Source organism: Urocitellus parryii, chromosome 6 (genome assembly GCF_045843805.1).
Source record: "Urocitellus parryii isolate mUroPar1 chromosome 6, mUroPar1.hap1, whole genome shotgun sequence".
Taxonomy (NCBI): Eukaryota; Metazoa; Chordata; class Mammalia; order Rodentia; family Sciuridae; genus Urocitellus; species Urocitellus parryii.
In genome coordinates this window covers 177,666,275-177,682,275 of record NC_135536.1, presented here as the reverse complement: position 1 = coordinate 177,682,275, position 16,001 = coordinate 177,666,275, and the positions used below count along the sequence as shown (strand labels likewise).

The 16,001-nt window shown below is 42.2% G+C and overlaps 1 protein-coding gene and 1 non-coding gene across 3 annotated transcripts in view; one reads left to right on the top strand and one right to left on the bottom strand.

Moving 5' to 3' along the window:
* Positions 1-11,377, bottom strand: part of Phf20 (PHD finger protein 20) — a 128,416-nt gene extending 117,039 nt beyond the window's left edge. For both annotated transcript variants that reach the window (XM_026383200.2, XM_026383201.2), the window contains exon 1: positions 11,305-11,377. The gene's annotated coding sequence lies outside the window, so the exon portion shown is untranslated. The remainder of the gene's footprint in view (positions 1-11,304) is intronic.
* Positions 11,378-13,555: 2,178 nt separating this feature from the next.
* LOC113179005 (U6 spliceosomal RNA) lies at positions 13,556-13,661 on the top strand. Its single transcript, XR_003300301.2, has one exon. It is a non-coding gene; the product is annotated as a U6 spliceosomal RNA (small nuclear RNA).
* The last annotated feature ends 2,340 nt before the right edge of the window (positions 13,662-16,001 follow it).

Genomic DNA, 16,001 nt, shown 5'->3' with positions numbered 1-16,001 from the left:
TGCACAAGTCATTTTCTCTCAGCTTCAGAGTCCTCATCTGTTAAACGGGAACAGTACAGGGACCTATTAAGATATCTTCAGACAAAGTTGTAAAGATTAAAAGTTATTTATCGGGCTGGGGATGTGGCTCAAGCGGTAGCGCGCTCGCCTGGCATGCGTGCGGCCCGGGTTCGATCCTCAGCACCACATACCAACAAAGATGTTGTGTCCGCCGAGAACTAAAAAATAAATATTAAAAATTCTCTCTCTCTCTCTCTCCTCTCTCACTCTCTCTAAAATAAATAAATAAATAAATAAATAAAATAAAAGTTATTTATCCCAGAGCATACAATATGCTCTCAAGCTTATCATTGTTCTTTCAGCACCCACTCCTGCCACACGCACACCCCCTGAAGTTCCATCCTCCAGGACCTGACATAAATCAGCTCCTTTCTCTGCCTAGTGCTTCAGGACTGGGCACAGCCATCAGTGCCTCCCTGCGGGGTTTACTGAGTCAGCTACCCACCCCTATATTCTCCCACGGCAGTATGACCTGGCTGCTGGGTGACAGCATTCATTACTCCATACTAAAACGGCCTGAGTGATCTGAGCTGTCCTACAGGATGACCTCTTCAAGGGCTCTCCAGATCTAACAAGTAGTGTCCTTACATGGTGGTCAGCTGCTTGTTAAATGAGATAATATAAGCTTTCTCACTAGCAAAATGGGAATAAAAAACAAGAAAGAGATCAGTAACATCCTTTGTAGGGATTAAAGGAGCTAAGCATGTGGAAGCTTTTTGAAAAGTGCTGCCCATGGATAAATGTAGAAACTGTTATTACTCCTAGGGGGCATAGGGAGGAAGGCAAAGCACAGAGAATTTGGAATTTGAAGATTGACCACAATTCCATCCCAATGTCCTGACAAAAAGCTGTATGTTTTCTCAGTCACTGGAGGCTTCAGTCTATATCTACAGTCTATTGAATACAGTCCGAAGCTCTGGAGTTTGTGGGGGTTCCTTCTGTGGGAAGTCTTAAACACAGCTGTTCATACAGGATTTCTTAATGGATACAGTCATTGCTAGATGGGATCTCCAAACACATTTTGCTGAATTTATAGCCCCTTTATTGCTTATGGGGTTCTAAAAACATATAAGTTATTTAAAAGACAACTAATTAATTTCCTTATTCTTTAAAGACTATCTTTTACTCCTGGCCATTATCATTACCAGAAAATGGTTAGCACTTAGTCTTTACCATGTGCAAAATTCTTGACAAATACTTCATTGCCCCAACAATCAGAAAAGTGGGCAATAGTATGCCCTAACCCAGAAGGGAAGAAAAGAAGACTTAGAACAGATAAATTGCCCATGGCCACCTTCCTAGGTAGACGATCTGGGATTTGAGAAGCAAGACTTTCTCCAAAACCCACACTTATATGTCTTTTAAAAATGAGGCCTTTGCCAGGTGCAACAGCACACGCCTATAATCCCAGCAACTCAGGAGGCTAAGGCAGGAGGATGACATGTTTGAGGCCAGCCTCAACAACTTACCAAGGCCCTGAGCAACTTAGTAAAAAACTGTCTCAAAAAGGACAGAGAAGCCAGGCACGGTAGCACAGGCCTGTAATCCCAGCAGCTCGGGACGATGAGACAGGAGGATTGCGAGTACAAAGCTAGTCTCAGCAAAGCTAGTACCAGGAATGGGGTGGGGATCAATGCCTTCAACACTACATATAATAGCTCACACCTGTTGTCCTAGTTACTTGAGAGGCTGAGGCAGGAGTATCATAGGAGTCCAGGAATTCAAAGTTAACGTAGACAATACAGTAATGAAACCCCATCTCAAATTTGATGGTGAGGGGTGGGGGGGACTTTAGGACATTTGACCACTAATGATATTAAGGAAATAGTGTTAAGTTTTGTGTGTGAAAATGAAATAAATTAAATCTTCAGATACTACTAATAAGAGTTATGAATGGGGCCTGGACAGTAGTAGAGTTCATGCTAAGCATGTGTGAAAGCCCTGGGTTCAACTCCAGCACCAAAACAAAGTCAAATTTTCTGTAGTAGATAGGGGTATAGTTCAGTGGTAGAATCCTTGCTTAGCATATATGAAGCCCTGAATGTGATCCCCAGAACACCAAGGAAAATTTTTAAAAAAGAAATACAGACTAAAGACCCCTGAGAAGATTTTACAAACATTTTATAAAAGGAATAAAGCAGAAGTGATAACAGTTAATACACACTTAACTTATAGATCGTCAAGCATAGATAACCCTCAAACCAGGTTTTCTTGTTCCTATTTTTTCAGATTAGGTACTGGAGAAAAAGGGTAACATTTACTGATTGATGAGGCAGTTATAAAAATACTTAAGTAAAGAACAGGTCCAGGTAAGTGATTTGTTGTGATAGAAAAGTCAATTTCCAATGTCCATACTATAATGAGTCCCCAGAGGTTTAAGTCACATGCCTTAGACACATGTGGTCCCAGGAGAATGGCAGATGTTAGAACTCAAACTCAGAAATACTGCCTTCAAATACTGGGTCCTTATCACCATGAACCATGAAGCCTGAACCTGAAAGGCAGCCTCTTCTACTACCTTGCCATTCTGGATGCAGATGTCTATTTCTCGCATAGGTCAGGCATAACCAATTTCCTACTCATCAAAACACACTGGACAGCATTTATCACTCTATGGGACCAAGAGACAGCCCAATGTGTTTGTGCCCATGAGCTTTAAGAAAGGAAGAAATTAGTTAAAATTGTAACAGCAGAAGGTAAAATGGTGAGTGCCAGAAGCTGAGGGGGGGGGGGGAAATAAAGGAGTTATTATTTAATGGGTATAGAATTTCAACTTGACAAGATGAAGAGTTATGGAGATGGATGATAACAATCATAACACTATTAGCGTACTTAGTACCATTGAGCTGTACATTTTTAAATGGCTATGAGCAGGCACAGCAGGGAATATCTGTAGTCCCGGCTATTCAAAAGGTTGAGGAAGGAGGATCCCAAGCTCAAGGCCAGCCTCAGCAACTGAACAAGTTCCTACCTCATCATTAAAAATAAAACGGGGGCTGGGGATGTGGCTCAAGCGGTAGCGCGCTCGCCTGGCATGCGTGCGGCCCGGGTTCGATCCTCAGCACCACATACCAACAAAGATGTTGTGTCCACCGAGAACTAAAAAATAAATATTAAAGATTCTCTAAAAAAAATAAATAAATAAAAATAAATAAATAAATAAAACGGGGGTGGAGGGTGAGTGGCTCAGTGGCAGAGTGCTTGCCTAGCATGTATGAGGCACTGGGTTCAAGTCTCAGCACCACATATCAATAAATAAAATAAAGGTCCATTGACAACTTTAAAAAAAAAAAAAAAAACAGGCTGAGAATATAGCTCAGTGGTAGAGCACCACAGTGTTCAATTTCCAGTATCAAAAAAAGAAAAAACACTGGAGATATATCTCAGAGATAGAGTGCTTGCTCAGCATGCACAAGATCCTTGTTTCAATGCCCAACATCGAAAGAAAGAAAGAAAGAAAGATCGATCAACCCCAAAAGTTAAGACGGTAAATTGTGTGTGTGTCTTTTATCACAATTAAAAAAAAAAAATTAAAGGCTGAGCTAAAGCTCAGAGGCAGAGTGCTTGCATCACAAGGCAAAGCCATTTGGGTTCAATTCCCAGAACCACAAGGAAACACACACACACACACACACACACACACACACACACACACACACAGAAGGCAGCCTGAGTTGAGAGGATTGGACTTCCACAATCAAGGAATTTCTTTTTCTTTTGGTACTGGGGATTGAACCCAGGGGCACTTTATCACTGAACTAGCTCCCTGGCCCTTTGTTTTTTTTTAGTTTACAACAGGGTCTTGCTAAGTTTCTGAGGGGCTCACTAAATTATTGAGACTTGCCTCGAACTTGAAATGCTCCTGCCTCAGCCTCCTGAGTCACTGGGATTACAGGCTTGCTACAATTAAGGGATAGTGCTAGTTTGATTCTGTAATTAAAGTGACTTATTCAAATGTCTAAAAGGAGTATGGCAACTGCAGAGAAGAGGATATGAGTGCACCTGGATTAGAGGTGAAGATACTGGGCTCTGCATATCAGCTAAAAGACCTTGGACAAGTTATTTAGTCATGTTTCCTCCTGTTAAGAGGATAATAGATCAGTTTTAAGTATTCAATGAAATCCATATGAATGCTCCAAAAATGCTAGCTACAGTTATCATTATTGTAAAATGCCCATATTTCCTGGTCAGGTTTCCACAACCCAGAAATCTCAACACCTATGCACCAGTAGAAGCAAGGAAGGCATTTCAATTCCTGTAGTCATGGACCTTTTCCATGTGAAAAAGAGCCTTTTGAATATCAGATCCCCAGTAGGAAAGAGTCTAAATACAATACACTAACCTAAAATGCTTGGGAGTCAGCCTTTAAACCCCTAGGACTATTTTCCTGATAAGGGTTTCATTTCCTGATAATGGGTTTCATTCCAGGATGGAATCATTTTAAATCCTTTCTCAGGCCCTCCTTCTTCAGAGTTCACTGATTCAAATTCCACCTCCCTTTTATACACCCACCATTTATACTTAGTGACTCATATCAGGCCCCTAAAATTTTATGGGATTTCTGTTAGCTCATTAGTTCCATTATTTGGCCAAAGAAAGCAAAGTACAGCTGAAGACCTAAGCCAGGATCTAGCAAAGTTGTCAAAGTATTATTACAAATTAAACTTTCAATATTGACTAGTTATCTGTTAGTTAAAAACCTACAGACTAGTTCCTAAGAAAGATAGGAGAGCCCCCCTTTCTCCAAGTTTATGACCTAATCAAGGACAGTGGCAAAACACACACTTTGGTTGAAAAATATTTATCAAGAAAATTGTAGCCAGAAGCAGTGGTGCATGCCTGTAATCCCAGCAACTCAGGAGGCTGAGGCAAGAGGATCAGAAGTTCAAAGCAAGCCTCAACAACTTAGAGAGGCCCTAAGTAATTTAGAAAAACCCTATCTCAAAATTTAACAAAATAGGGTTTTGGCTATTGGGTTGTGGCTCACCAGTAGAGCGCTCACTTAGCACATGCGAGGCCCTGGGTTCGATCCTCAGCACCACATAAAAATAAATAAAATACAGATATTTAAAAAAAAGATTAACAAAATAATGAGCTGGGGTTGTGGTTCATTGGCAGAGTGCTTGCCTAGCATGTGTGAAGTACTGGGTTCAATTCTCAGCACCACATATAAATAAATAAAATAAAGGTCCAATAACAACTAAAAACATAAAAACCTTTAAAAAAAATTTTTTAAATACGAAAGGGTTAAGGATGTGGCTCAGTGTGGTTGAATGCCCCTGGGTCAAATCCCCAGTACCAAAATAAAATAAAGGACTAGAGATGTAGCTCAATGGTTATATACCTCTGGGTTCAATCCCTGCTACCCCCAAAAATAATAACTAATTAAAATAAAATATACATTAAATAGAAAACTTACAAGTAAACATGGCTTTATGTAATATTCAGCCTTATTGATGCAGAAGTAACTAACACTGCATGGAGAACTCAAGGCAGATTTCTTTGAGAATGTTAGGCAGTTTTGAATGAAATACAGTACAAAACTGGCAAAAGACAATGAGTCAAAAGAATGCTGAAGTTGGGTGTGATGACAAGCTCACTGGCTGAGCTAGAAAAGATACAGTGGCAGAAGTGACTTGGACAAGGGACTGACTGGCAGATTGCCCCACATACATGTGAAGGAAATCAGATTTGCTCAATGAGCTCCCATACAAGTGGGTTTCTAAGCAAAGTACTGACAAAGACTCAAAACAGGGTAGACTTTAGAGATAATCAGTCCCTCTTTTTTTTTTCCAAATGGGAAAACAAGGTCTAGTAGCATTAAGTAGCTTGCCTGAAGCCTCACAATGAATGGAAGAGTTGGGCCTAAGGCCAAATCCAGATCAAATCTGTTAGTGAAGATGATCTGACATTCATTTGAGGAATGGAGGGACTGAGGGAAGACCTGGGACACAAAAGTCTGGTCATTCAGGTTTGTCCTGATAGGGCTTGGAATAGGATCACATTGGAAAAAGGCCAGGCAGGTAACAGTCAAGATGATCTAAGAAATTCAGAATGGAAAATGCCATGGAGACTTAGAATAGATGTAGACAAGTGGGTAAGGAGCCCTGATCCCCATCAAAAATGTCATCATCTCACCAGCACTGCCGCAAGGAGCACCCACTGGAGTCAAGCCAGCAGTCTCCATCCAAATCCAGGCACCTAGGTAGGCACAGTGAAACATGCCTGTAATCCCAGTGGCTAAAAGACTGAGGCAGGAGGATCAGGAGTTCGAAGCCAGTCTCAGCAACTTACCAAGGCTCTAAGCAAACCTGTATCTAATAAAATACAAAAAGGGGATAGTGGCTCAGTGGTGGAGCACTTACCTGACATGTGTGAGGCCTTGGGTTGGATCCTCAGCACACATGTACATAAATAAATAGATAATTAGATAGATAGATAGATACATAGACAGATAAAAGCTAAATATAAAAAAACTTTAAAAAGGTCTGGGGATGTGGCTCAATAGTTATGCAGGCGCCTACCTTTATCCTGATCTTTCCCAGGCCCATTTCTAGAACCCAGAAAACTAGGAAGGACTCCTTAAAAATTCCAACACCTGTGACTGTGCATATGCACTACCTCAGACTACCTACTGGTGGTAAGATGACAGATGAAGAACCAGAGAGCCAAGATGGCCATGTAGTATTTACTATGTCAAGAATATGAGGGCTTCAGACATAGTTCAATGATGAAACACATGCACAAGGCCCTGGGTACTATCACCAGAACTGCCCCCACCCCACCCCACCCCACCCCCCAGAAAAAACTGCATTCACATTTTACCAAGAAATATTTATGCATTTTAACATGACAATATCTATAGAAACCAAGAGGTTTTAGCCATGGTGCTAGCCAGATGCAGTGATATGCACCTGTAACTACTCATGAAGCTGAGGTAGGAGGATCACAGGAATTCAAGACCAGCTTGGGTATCACAGATGCCATCTCAAAAAAGGAAAAGAAAAAAAAAATGTAGTTGAGTATAATTAATAGGCCTCAGAAAGGAAGAACAGCCTTTTTCAAACTTTAAGGGATGTGTATCTGGAGAAAGGAAAAAAGAAAACAATACCCCAGCACACAATTAATCACACCTATTTTCTATTTTCACCAAGAAACCTTTAACTTTGTGTTTAAAACATTACTATTCAAATGTAATTCAGTAACACCTGCAAATTAGAAATGCAGATACTCAGATCCCATCCTAGACCTACCAAATCAGAATCAGCATTTTAACAAGACCCCCAAGTGATTTGTATGCACATGCCAGTTTGACAAACACTGGTATAGAATACTTTAAGGGTGCACTGTAGAGCAGTACACAAATAAAGTATCAAAAGCCAAATAAAGAGACAAAGTACCTGTTCACTTTAGGTATATCATATTTTATTACATACTGGTCAGACAGACCTCCAATTTTTTAAAATAAACTTAGTACTTAGATAATGAACACATGATCTAAGTGTGGGATCTAGTTCACTTCCTGAAATAACAACTTAGTTGTAGAGCCTTCATGCACAAAAAAAAAAAATATATATATATATACATATATATATGTATAAAACAGCTTAGTTATTCAGAAAAAATGAAAGAATGGTTAATTTTATTCAAGTTCCAAAACTGAGTTCAGAGCACTTCCCCACAAGACACATTAATTCCTACAGGCTCCTGGGAGTACCATTAAATCCCCCAGCATCCCTAGGAAGCAGGTGCTTGGCAAATATCCAGTTTCCAAATGAGATTCAGAAGGACTTGGTTCTGAAAATGCAGTATTCCTGCTTTGTCCTACTGGTGTCTTCTCAGCCCCAAGCTCTCCCCCACTGAGGCCTCGTGCAGCTGCACACTCAAGTACTTCCCAAAAGGGAGAAAGGTCAGAGGTGTCATTATCCCCCAAGCACTTGAGATTCCAGCTGTGGAGAAATTAATCTGTTGGAGGTTCAGGCTGAGAACCCTGAGAAAGATCTGGAAAGGGAGAGAAACATACAAAAGAAAGAATCTACTGAGAGGCTCTTAAGAGATAAGATGTTCCAAATATCTGTAGATTTTTAAAGTGGAGGGTTGAGGGCAAAGATTAGCAGATTTGTAAGATGATGGGAGAGGTTAAATATCCACCCCCAACCTGCACCCCAGGGACAAAAAAGGATTCAAGGGATTTCCTTCAAATGACCTTTTTTGCATTACTGGGGAGGAACAAGAGCTCTACCACTGAGCTACATCCTTGCCCAAATAACCTCTTTTCTTGAAAAAAGGAAGTAAGAAAGCCAGTGAGTGTATGGGGAAGAAATTTTGAAGTTAGAAGCAATACAGTACTAAAAAAAAATCTCTTGAAGGCTTTTTTTCCAGTGTAGGGAGATAAAACAAAGTAGAAAACAGAACCCACCCAAGTAGAATCTAAGAGGAGGCAAACCACCAGGAGAACTAAAAGTCCTGTGAATAACCAAAGAAATGCAAAGGGTTTCCTTTCCAATTTGACTCCTGTGCCAGAAGGCCAGGCAGGCCTCCACCTCCAACACAGGAAGAATAAAGGGGGTGACCAGATAGCAGCCCTCTCTGAAACTTTAGTGACACCTCATAAATATTGGCCTTCCCTGGCCATCCTCTCTGAGGCTCTAATGGTCCTCATAAATTCTGATGTTGGGGCCAGGAAAAAAAAAAAAAATGTGTAAACTACCATTAGTGTGATGCTTGTCAGAGTTCTGTTATCTGTAACACCCTTTTTGTATAACTTTCTGGGCTATAATGCTGGGCTGTAGGAAAGGTGGGGGGCTGTCTTGTTCCCGCCGTTTTGGGAGGGAGACGCAGCCCGGCCAGTCAAAATAATAAGCTTGCTTTAATTTAAAAAAAAAAAAAAGAATAAAGGGGGGAATCTCTATAGCCACTCAATAAACAGAACAGTGTTCAAAGGAAGTCAGAAACCAGAAAAACGCCTGGGCATAGGGCAAAAAGAGAGAAGAGTTCCTGTTTGCAGAAAGATAAAAGATAAACCGGGCATATGCCTTTAATTCCAGCGACTCAGGAGGCTGAGGCAGGAGGATGGCAAGTTCAAGGCCAGCCTGGGCAACTTAGTGAGATCTGTCTCAAAACAAAAAATAAAATTGGCCAGAGATGTAGTTCAGTGGTAGAGACTGTTTAGCATGCTGGAGCTCTGGGTTCAATCCCGAGTATTGTTTAAAATAAATAAATAATAGACATATGATGGACATATGAAAGGCAATTTTCAGGCACTACTTTAGGAGATGGACTCTGGGGTACAGAGGAATCTGGAGGGTAGGGTTCAGTTGGTGTGACCATAGGAAATGTGCTCATGAAAAAAAAAAAATGGAAGCAGAGAGAGTGCTGTGCTGAACAAAGGCATGCACTCACCAGAGGAAGAGGAAATGGGGTGCACTGACCAGACTGGGAGAGCACCTAAAGGGGAATATGGTTCCAAAGAAGGAAGGAAACTGAGAAATGAAAATATTGTGGATGGCAAAAGAACTAAAAAAGGTATTAAAGGGGGGAAAGGGAGCCATGATGCTCGCCTATAACCCCAAGCACTCCTGAGGCTGATGTAGGAGAAGCACAAGTTTGAGGCCAATCCGGGAAACTCAGTGAAATCCTGTATCAAAATTACAGATAAAAAGAGCTGGGATTTAATTCCAGTGAAAGCCCCTGGGTTCCACCCCTAATATAGGGAAAAAAAAAAAAAAAAGGTGGGGGAGGCAGGTAGGTATTAGGTATGCATGTATGCTCAAGAACTGCAGATCACTCACCCCCAGAGTGATGTGTTCATACATTTAGGGGATGCAGGAAGCAAACACAACTTCGGATAGGAAAATAAGTCTCCACCAGGTAGTTGGGGAACTCATAAAAAGGTGCAACCCAAGGACATAAGTGAAAGTGAATTCCCTTATTTGAGAAACTGGAAATATGTACCAATAAACATCAGGTTTTAAAGGGTTGAGAAAAGGATGCCCCCCCCCCCTTTTAAGAAATTCTGGAAACAGGCCAGCCAGCAGGTGGCACAAACCTGTAAGTAATCCCAGAGGCTCGCTTGGCTGAAGCAGGAGGATTGCAAGTTTGAGGACAGGCTCAACAATTAAGCAAGACCCTTAGCAATTTAACCAGACCCCTTTTCAAAATAAAAATAAAACTGCTGGGGATGTGGCTCTTGTGGTAAAGTGCCATTGGGTTCAATTCTCAGTACAAAAAAAAAAAAAAAGAAATGAAATTCTGGAAACATATTGTCAGATTGGGTTCCTGGGAAGGTGATTTTTTTTCCTTGGAGGAGTTGTGGGACACAAAAAAGTCTCCCCAGCGGGCCCAATGGCCCAAATCTGTAATCCCAGTGACTCCAAAGGCTGAGGCAGGAGGACAGCAAATTTGAGGCCAGCCTCAGAAATTTAGCAAGACCCTGTCTCAAAAAATAAAAAGATCAGTGGTGAAGCACCCCGGGTTCAATCCCCAGAATCAAATAAAAAAGAAAGTATCCCAAAACTTTGGTTTCAGGACCTCAGATTTGAAGAACCTGTTAAAGGGATAAACCCCCAAATTGGAAAGGGTGTACTCAGATTGAAGGCTTGAAAAAGGGAGGGCTCCCAGTTTGGTGGGCAAGGAGTACGCCCTCTGTATGGGGGAATTTAACAGATAAAATCCCAGGGTTGGAGTTTCATAAAAGGGGTGGGCCGCCCAGATTTTCAAAACTATAAAGGGGACACTCCCATGATAGGGGTCTTGAAAAAAGGGGTGTGCTCCCAGAATGGGATTAAAGAGGTAATAAAAGAAAGCGTATTGCTAAAGCACAAGGCAACAGCAGGGGCTGGTGATGGGGCTCTCAGGGATCACCCAGCTCAGGTTCGGCCCTAGCTTTCACCCCCTCACCACACATACACACCCCCAATGCGGCCCGCTCAGTGCCCGGGGCCAGCACCCCACAGCCCAGCCCCCTCGGGCAGCGCTCATTGGCCGAGGTCCGCATCACTCCCGCGGGCAACTCCGGGGATTGGGCGCCGCTCGCACGCCCGCCACGCTCTCATCAGCGGTCCCTAGGCCTCCCTCCCGGCTGGGGCGAACGGGGCCGGGCGGGGAGTGGGGCCAGGCAGGGGACCGGAGCAGCGGTGGCGTCTTTCACCGTTCCCGCCCGCACGGCGCGCGCGCGGCGCGGGCCCGACCCGACCCAGCCTCGGCCAGCCGGCTTTCTCTAGCCGCGCCTCGCCGCGAGCTCACCTCACGGCTCCGCTCCTGCTGCGCCGCTCCAGGACCAACCGACAGAAGGACTCTGCGTGCTGCGCACCACGTGACCCCAGGGACGCGCCCAGCGTATCCCCCGCCCCCCACACACACACGCACCATCGCCACCACCGAGTGACGCAGCGCCCCAGCTGCCCCGCCCTCAGCCCCGCCCCACCGGATCACCGGGGCGACGGCTCCAGCAGACCACGCCCACGGCCTTGACGCGCGGGAACCAGGCCTGCCCTACGTCAGGAACACGAAGTCCCCACTCAGGTTTAACCACTAAGACCACGCAAAGCCCGGGACCGGATACTACCCTTCCCCTGTTAATTTTGCCTCTCGTTTCTTTCCATAGCCCTGCCACCACTCCGGTCTAGGCTTCACCTCTCTCCAAGTTAGCCATGATCTCCACCCTATTATTCTTTCCCCTTTCAATCCATGCTTCACACGGTGAGAGCTTTTCACAATGTCATCCTCTGTTCCAAATCTGTTTCCCTCTCTCCTCCAGATTAAGATCTAAGTTTTCACCTAGATTTGCCAGGCTCTTCAAAGTCTGAACTTAACCTGCCTCTCTTTCTGGCACATCCAGCTGCCCTGAATTCTCAGTGTCTTTCAAGTCCTCAAAGGAGTCAGTTTCCTTCTTACCTCAGGACCCTTGCTCCCATCCCTCCACTTTGTGTCATTAACTTCTAGGAAAGACAGTACCAATTGCTGTTGAAAAAAAAAAAAAAACGGAGCTGTATTTTGTCTCCAAAGTCCAAGTTGCATGGACTACAAAAGATTCTGAGGTGTTTTCCCAACGGGACTTGGCAAGTACCAAGGAGAAATACTAAAATTAGTGATTTATGGGAGCAATAACGACTGTATTTTACACTAAAAAGAGAGGGTAGCCAGATCGCACTTCTTAAAATATAAATCTAATCATGTCACTGCCCTACTTAAAAACAAACCATCAATCAGTTTCTCCATCTGCAGCCTACCCCCTGACTCATCCTCTGACCACACTGACTTTCAATCAGGTTTTTTTAAATGTATTGTTTGTTTTTAACTGGGAATTTAACCCAGGGGTGCTTTACCAGCCCCCCCCCCTTTTTTTTTTTTTGGTAGTGTCTCCCAAGTTTCTTTAGGGCTTTGCTAAATTGCCTAGGCTGTCCTGTACTTGCAATTCTTCTGCCTCAGGCTCCCAAATCACTGGGATTACAGGCAGGTGCCACTGAGGAGGACTTTTCTGTCAGTTTCTATGGCTCTTTCCAGCCTCTAGGCCATTGAATTCCCTGTTGCTATTCATAAAACTGACTCTTCACAATGGAAGTTTCAGTTTATCATCTCCTCAGTTTATCAATTCCTCTCTCCGGCCACATAATCTAAAAGTGCTCCAATAAGATGACGTACCCCTCTCACAGCAATTACTCTCTTCATTTTCAACAGAGCCATTTACACAGTTTTAATCACTTCATGTTGTTTTTGTTCTGATTGTATTGCAAGGTTAAAAAAAAATGGTTCCTCTTTTAGACTGGGAGGGCAGCTCATGAGAGTGTAGGCTTAGCATGCACAAGGCCCTGGATTCAACACCCAACACAAAGAAAAGAAAAGAAAGGAGGGAGGAAAGGCAGAATGATTCTTCTTGGTTGTATTGGCCTACTTCCCATGATAAAAGTATAGTCTACCTTGTTTGCTTTTTGAATAGAGAGAATTTGCTTGCAAATAATAGATACTCAATGTGTACCTGTAGAAGGAACAAAAGGAAAGAGAATAATTGAAAAAATTAGATTATCATTATAACCTGAGTCCACAGAAGAGATGCTTTTGGAATCACAGTTGGAGCTGGGTTTGGTGGTATACACCAGAGACTCAAGAGGCTGATACAGGAAGATGGCAAGTTTGAGGCCATCTATGTCTCAAAATAAAAAATGTAAAGCACTGGAAATGTAGCTAGTGATAGAGCACCTCTGGGTTCAATTCTCAAAAAGTAAATAAAATCAAAATAAACAAATCAAAACTTGAGATAAAGAGAGTTCTTCAGCTGAGTGGGCAGAAGGGTAGCCCCTAGGAAGAATTACTAGAAAACCAGGGACAATGGGGCTGGGGATGTGGCTCAAGCGGTAGCGCACTCAACTGGCATGCGTGCGGCCCAGGTTCGATCCTCAGCACCACATACAAAAAACAAGAATGTTGTGTCTGCCAAAAACTAAAAAAAAATAATAATAAATATTAAGAAAAAAAAACAGGGACAAAAGCTTTGGCTGTGCTCATTGGGTGGTATACATTCTAAAATTGTAACAATACAGAGAAGATTAGCATGGTTCTTGCACACTGATAATATGCAAAAATAATATTTACTTTTCTTTCTTTATTTCTCTTTTTCTCATATTTTTTAAAAAGCATTTCGAGGACCAGAACCATTCATTCAAGTGCTCAAGAAAAGACCTTCAGGATACTCCAGGCTTATTAACATGAAATTGCTCACATATTAATGCCTATTGTAATATAGAGGATTTCTTGCCCCACAAACCACGATAATACCAAGAATCCCAGACTCTGTAGGCCCATACAAAATATAACATTTCCTGCATTTATTAAGAGTCTGAATTGTCCTAGGCACCAAAGACCCAGAGCAAAATGAGATTTTAGGCCCTATTCTCAAGGAGCTCATAGCCTGATAAAGAAATTGGCACAATTTGTAAGTTAAAATTCTTTTTGTCTGATACAAGTACAAGCATTGACATTGTTGCAAGTACAAGCAAAAACAATTATAGCTGTTCACTGGGGGCACTCCTATAATCCCAGTTAATCTGGAGGCTGAGGCAGGAGGATTACAAATTCAAAGCCAGCCTCAGCAATTTAGTGAGACACTGTCTCAAAGTTTAAAAAACAAACCAAAAAAAAAAAAAAATCCTGGGATTGTAACTTAGTGGCAAATGCCTGGGTTCCATCCTCAGTACTAAAAAATGGGGGGCAGGATTTATATTACAAGGATATTTGGGCTGGGGATGTGGCTCAAGTGGTAGAGTGCTTGCCTGGCATGCGTGTGGCCCGGGTTCGATCCTCAGCACCACATACAAACAAAGATGTTGTGTCCGCCGAAAACTAAAAAATAAATATTAAAATTCTCTCTCTCTCTCTCTCTCTCTCTCTCTCTCTCTCTCTCTCTTTAAAAAAAATTTTTTTTTAATTTAAAAAAAGATTTCATCACACTATTAAAAAAAAAAAAAGGATATTTATATTACAAGGATATTGGGGGCCTGAGCATCAACCAGAAATCAGACTTATAAAATAGGTACAAGGGCAATTTAAGTAAGAACCTGCAGCAGCTGCTACTGGCAGTGTTATACACCACTGTGGGAATTCAGTCCCTTTGTCTTTGAGTCACTTGAGGCAAAGTTTGGCCAGCAGCCACTGCTGATTGGCCAATCTCAGGTCACATGAATAAGTCCGTGCTGCCAGGGAAAGAAGAGAGGAATGATCTACCCATAAATGATATTCCTCCAAATGGGAAAGGAGGGAGGATGGAAAGAGGCTAAGGTTGACAAGGCAATAAACAAACAAACCTGATACAGATATGAATAAAGTACCTTGATAGTTAATTTCTTTTTGATTAAGAAACCTGACTTGGGCTGGGGATGTGGCTCAAGCGGTAGCGTGCTCACCTGGCATGCGTGCGGCCCGGGTTCGATCCTCAGCACCACATACAAACAAAGATGTTGTGTCCGCCGAGAACTAGAAAATAAATATTAAAATTCTCTCTCAAAAAAAAAAAAAATTCTCTCTTTCTCTCTCTCTCTCTCCTCTCTCACTCTCTCTTTAAAAAAAAAAGAAAAAAGAAAAAAGAAAGAAACCTGACTTGCCAGCTTCTTCTGAACTGGACATTAATAGACTGCTGGGCTGGGGATGTGGCTCAAGTGGTATCGCGCTCGCCTGGCATGCATGCGGCCCGTGTTTGATCCTCAGCACCACATACAAACAAAGATGTTGTGTCCACCAAAAACTAAAAAATAAATATTAAAAATTCTCTCTCTCTCCTGTCTCTCTCTATCTTAAAAAAAAAAAAAAAATAGACTGCTAACCAGAGAGCTCCAACTTACAAAATTCTGGGTTTTTTTGTTGTTGTTTTGTATTGTTTTTTGTTTTGTTTTGGTTTGTTTGTTTGTTTTGTTTTTTTTTTTAAACTAGGGATTGAATGCAGGGACATTACCACTGAGCTACATCCCCAGCCCTAAGTTGTTGAAGCTGACCACAAACTTGAAATCCTCCTGTCTCAGTCTCTTAGTTTTGGGGATTATAAACGTGTACCACCTTGCCCAGTTTTACCTATGCCTTGTTAGTAGCATCCATCTTTTGCCTTAAGATCATCCATAGCATCTTACTAATATTTGGGTCTTGCCTTCCCAATTTTTAGGAGTCTTTCTTTGCATGAGTAGGCACTCAACTGGTGTTTTGAATGAGTAAATGAATGTATGAATAGTAGCCTCAACTCTAGAGAATAGAAACTCTCCTAGTCTCAACTATTTCAAAACTATAGTCATCCTAGTCCATAAAATGACAGCTCTAAAACAAAACTCTGCATAAACACAAGGCATATACTAACACAAGAAACATTCAACCCCTGCAGAGAAAAGTCCTTGAGTTCCATAAGCATTACTTTTTTTTCATATTCCCTTTTGGGGGCTGGGAATAGAACTTAATGACTGAGT